Here is a 6000-nt window from a genome sequence, read left to right on the forward strand (position 1 = left end):
AGAGCTGCTGGCCCTGTATGGCGGTTGCTATTTTTGTAAACAGAGCGGAGAGAGAGAAACGGCAATATGATGATAGAGCAAGGATGTTTTAATGTCACTGCTGTGCGTCACGAGCGCGTGTCGCATGGCTTTCAGCCGGAGGCACGGCAGCGATCCGGACCCCTGAATTACACACCTCACAACTGATGCGTGTCTCCCAGAAACGCAGACCTCACCGACTATCAACATTACATAACGGCTCCCCTCCCACTGCGTGCTATCAATAAAACACGTTGCAAAGTCTGTAATCTAACGTCAAAACAGTCGCCACTCCTCCGCAACCTTCGAAACCAAGCAGGCTGAGAGAGAAAGGACAAGTTTGTTGACTGGATGTGGAGATGGTCAGAGCTCGAGGCACAGGTGTGTTCCCGTGGTGTCACACTCTAAACTGGTTGAACGAGCAAAAAACACACAATGGTGTGAGGTGAGCTCATTTTACGGTCATGTGGTGTGACCTGTAGCGTGGGCGCCGCCCTTCTGCCGCCGCGTCAGTAGCGACTCGTGTCATAATTTTCAGGCGTCTCTCCACAAGTTTCACTACTTTCGTCCAATACTCTCCTTACCGATACATACTCTTACTCATACTCATCTCTCTGCAGTTTTGCATCATAACCTCTGCAGAAGCTCTCGTATTTGGCTTGTCAGATGGGGTTAAAAAAACTACAGTGTTGTTTATATATTTAAGTGTCCTCCACTTAATGAAAAATACAACAAAAAAAATTAATTGGGACTTTTTCATCTCACAATTCTGACTTTTTTTCTCTCTCCCAATTTACACTTCGCAATTCTAACTTTCTCATGATTGTGAGTTTATATATCTCAATATGAAAAAAATGTCTAATAGTTCTGATATTATTCCTTGTAAATATAAAATAAGATTACGTAATGCAATTGACAAAAGTAATTAACGGCTCATCTTTCTAAAAATGCATCAGGGCTTCATGGCTAACTTTAAGCTAACTATGCAGATAGGGTTGAAAGAACCACATTCGTGTTTACAGTCAGGTTTAATTCAGCTGCTTTCCTTACTAAAATATAATCAAACTCAACATCTAACTATAACTAATGTTAAAGCTAGCCATTCAGATTGGCTTGAAAAAATTTTCTTTCTAAAACTATGAGCAGAAGGCAGTATAAGAGAAACGTTGAGCTATAAAAGCTAGCAAAAAAAAGTTGTAATTTAAGAGTGACGTTCAGGCTAAAGGTACCTGTATGACACTAGTAGGAGTAAACACAATCAGTCTTAAGTACATTTACATAACAACAGTGATTTATATCATAACTAGCGTCATTCGATAGATTACTAGAACTAATTGCATCTAGCTCTATTCGACAAAACTAAGTCTGTGTACATCATCTTTCTAGTAAATTTAGTAAACATGCTGCCATCTCATTAACATTTTAATAGCATTTTACAATAGTTTCTTTCAGCAAGACACTTCCCTCTGCAAGGATTTCTCCAGAAAGATCTATTGAAGCGCTGCGGTCATTTGGAGATATTTAGCAGACAAGAACAGCACACACCTCCTTGGGGGTGGAAGAGAGTCAAGCTGCGGAACGACAACAAACAAGAGTACTGAGGCGGGCCGATGCATCGGCGTGTTTGTAGTTGCGTGCAGGGGAAAGTGGAATTAGCAACCCAAACAGTGTAATCACCCCGGGTGCTCCAGGCAGCACGCGTTATTATTTCAATTACTCTGAGGGTTAGCAGCGAGCCCTGAGGTACGCCAGATATCAGCCCACTGACGGCTCTTCCTCTCTGAGGGGAAAGCAGGAGACAGACCCGGTAAACTCATCCCAAGAGGCAACCCGGGAGCCGCGCGGGACGTGACTCAAGCTAATGACACATCTCAACAGATCCTATAGGGGGAAAGAAAAAAATCGTACATGTGTGAAATCTGCGTCAATTAACCGCGCAGACGAATGTCCTCGGATGCCATTTGTTTTTCCACGTGGACTGATTGGTTGGGAATGTCGCGCACGGCTTGTTTTAGGGGGAACCAAACTTTAACTCCGTTCGCCGCGGAACCCCTCAAGGAGTCAAATGGTAATGAGAGCGACAAAAACCTCAAGACAAAGGGGGCACATCCCCCAAATCAGGACCCCATCCTGGGAACTGTGACGGGGGTCATGGATGATTGGGGGCAGGGCGTGTGAGGTAAACACATTCCAGCCAAAGGTTCTTCAGCTACCCCCACTCCCCTCGTACGCCTTCTAAGACTCCTTTTTTTTACCCCTTCATGTCACACACCACCTCCGTCACGACACAATACACAAACAGCATGGTCGCCCCCCTCCAACACCGCCACCTCTTCATTTTTTTTTTTTTAGACTTCCAACAGATTTTCCCAACCCCCACATACACCCCGGGGGCAAAGGGGGCCAACCTCCTGCCAGCAAGCTGCCTTATTGTTCAAAGCCAGTCGCATTTACGATGAGGATAAAACACATACGGCATATAATCTCTTTACACCTCGCACTGCCCAGAACGCTTTGTCTGAATGTGATAGCTTAGTACAGGCACACCTCTGGAGGAGACAGAACGTCAAACGTCAGAGGAATCGGGGACGGAAAATACCCGAAACATTCATTTCTAGACACTTCAAGCAACTTATTTAGCGTACGTATTTAATAACAGCGCCTACTTTGGGAATCTGAACCATGGCTCCAGCGCCGTTTGGGACGCGTTCCACCAATTGAGCTACATAAAACAATGAAGATTCTGGCTATAACGGTTCAATAATACATCTGTTTTCAAGAAACTGCCCATTATGTCAGGAAGGTGGTGCACCAAACACAATACGTGCGGTTCGTGACAACAGCTCCCTTTGCTTTTGTTCCTCTCATGGTAATGATACCTAACGCGATCGGCATTAGAACGTCTGCCAGGTAGAAGACATGTCCCTTATTACAAGCGTGTCCAAAAACCACTCCCTCCAGGCTAACTACACGGCGGTCAAAACAGCATCACTTCAAATCAATCTCTCCCCAGACAGACCCCCACCCACCCAAACACCAGACAGTCCCTTAATTTCGCCACGACCAGGAGCCCAAGGACCCCCCGGAGGTCAGGGTTCAACACCTGAGATGCGAACGCTCAGACATACATTTGCCAACACACGTGATTTCATCACGCCTCCAGCCAAAACATAATCAGAGGCTGTCTGGGCGCAGGCATGCTAATACGGCAGCTCTTCTATGAGCATAAAGCAATGTGACACATCCGCCTCCCCCATGCGGAGCCAGTCAACCTTGCGTTTTAAAATAGAGCCCGCTCCAAGAAAATGCGCCGGGATGTGCGGTGATAAAAAAAGAACGCCGTGACCTGGCTGGTGATTCAGAGCTTGACGTGGAAAGGTGAAAGACCCGCATGCACAAGCTTGTGAGGTAACTCTACTTGGACAGCAGCGCCCCCCACGGCATCAAATTTAGCGTGGGCTGTGTATTTATAGAGCTGAGAAACAGCAGAGCGAGCCGCCCGCCGAGCTGATGGATGAATCACTCTCTCAACCTGCAGAGATAAGAGCCGGAGAGAGAGCGATAGCGCACATCTGTAGCCACGACACACACTCCTCTCGCTTATGATCTCATCCTTCGCTGTTTTCCTCCTACACTTAAACACCCACAACACAATTATGATCCATAATGACCCACAATACCTGGAATGCCAGGCATGCACAGTATGACACGTTTAACGCGAGCAGGGTTTCTGTAGGCGCAAGGAGAAATTCCTTCAGTCATTGTGTATTTCACCTGACCTATAAATACCACGGTACCGCTACATTTTTTATCATCTGTGTCATTATGATTTCATGCATTTAGGCGTAAAAATAGGCTACCGTTACATTTTTTTTAAACCTTTATCACAATGATTTTATGTTTTCCGTTTTTTTCTGGTACTGTGGTAATATCTTCTTTTTCAGTACCATGCCAAAAAAAACGTTTCAAGTGTAGAGCACATTTACCATGATAATATCACCCTCTTTTGCATTTACTGCAGTAGCAACTGAGGTTCTGTGGACATGGAACCATGATGATATTTACTTGGGCTACAGCACCACGGTAATACTGTGATTTTACTGGACACTGCGCTATAGTACAGGAGTGTACTGTAATGGTATTACTATGGTACATCAAAATATTTGATTGTATTAAAATGTAGAACGTTTTTGTATGGCACTTCCAGGAACACCATGGTATGTGTTCAAAAAGCCATTCTAGTACCATGTCCAAAAAATACCGTGGTAACACTGTAGTTTTAATGGAAACTGCACTATAGCAATAGTAATGCTATGTAATACTGTAATATGTACCACCGACACAGTGATTATAATACTAAAGTGTAATGAACATTTACCATGATAACACCATAGGTTTTGTTTTTGGACATGGTGCTTTTGTATTCTATTCTATTGTAACTTTAATGAACTAAACCAACACACCTTTAGGACACATGCCACTTAAACACAGTGTTATTCGCGCAGCATCATATAAATAGCACAGTGCATAAATAAACATGTTTACCATAGCTGCGCCGCAGCGGAGCATTAACCTTTATGTAGGGGATTATAAAATCATAATATAACATCACATAGCGTACGAATGGGGAAGGCACTATTATTACACACCCTTACCGCTTCTACCGCAGCACTTTTATGTAAGTTGTACGGATGTTGTGAATTACAGCTCAACTTTAGGAACACACCCTCGATTTCTTGCCAAGCCAGGCGTTGAAAAAGTACTCTACAGTGGGTCCTGATGAGAAAGCAGCACACTGACCCCTTTCACTTCTGTTTATTCGTGACCTCATTTCTGTCACTAGCGCCGAGCGAGCCGTGGGTTACTGTAGTACGATTTACAGTAGCCACATCAAAGAGCACGTCAGACGCCACTAATTCTGCTGACTGTGTAACGAGAGATCCAGCAGCCGCCCTTTGGCGCAGAAAAAAAAAACCCTTTGGAGATACAAAAGGAGCACTGTTTTGAGGTACTGGAAATAACCGGCTATAGATTATATAACTGTCATTTCCTCAGGTTTTCCGTGGGTTATACAAAAATCGAGCAGGGGTCGCCAGTGCCAGTCAACAGTTAGAGTCAATGTACGTCTGGCGTGAAGATCCATAGGCTTATTTGGCGTGTAATCCTACATGCAAGTCGCGCGAGGCAAAATATGTCAGGAGGGGAGGGGTGGCGTGACCTGGTTTAAGTGGAAAGAATGTGTTCCTTGTGAAAACAACTTTCCATAAAGCTCCTCTCTTCAGAGAAGACAAACTGCATGACCTTATACGGACTGAAGACGGGACAAGCACGCAGGAGGAGCTTGGTGAATAGCGCCATCTGGTGGACATTTTAGGCACCTGCAAGACACAAAACAAAACATGCACAGGAAATTATTGATCACAGGTTATATAAACACGCGCAGGCTGCAACTGATTAACCGCAATTATCATTGCACAGAATTATCTATCTTTGATTTTTCATAATGTAACATTGTTTTGAATTATTGAAGGTTTTATATTTTTTTTGTACACCGTGAGCTAAAACCTTTTTATTTTTCATTTCTATGTGGTATTCTAATGTTATTAGGTCTATCACATAAAGGAATAGCACATCTAGGAATAGCCCATAATGCCTTATTTATACGACTGAGATGTCACCGCTGTTAAGGCACCGGTCCTATATAATAATAAAGCTATATTAAGAATTTAAGCCATACGTTTAGAAATAAACTACTTCACGTAAAGCATCTGTTTAATCTGTATAGCGTACAAAATACACACTGCTGTAAGATAACTTCCTTAACCTCTTCCTTTTATTCACATTTTGCGGTCTAATTGCAAATGGTTTTTTTATATGTCAAAAGGATCTCCTGTAGCATGAGCATAATTTCGGTACTTCATTCTTATTTTACTTGGCATGAACAGCGACCATCACGGTAAACGATGAGTCTAGTATGTCATG

Source organism: Puntigrus tetrazona, chromosome 22 (assembly GCF_018831695.1).
Source record: "Puntigrus tetrazona isolate hp1 chromosome 22, ASM1883169v1, whole genome shotgun sequence".
Classification (NCBI taxonomy): Eukaryota; Metazoa; Chordata; class Actinopteri; order Cypriniformes; family Cyprinidae; genus Puntigrus; species Puntigrus tetrazona.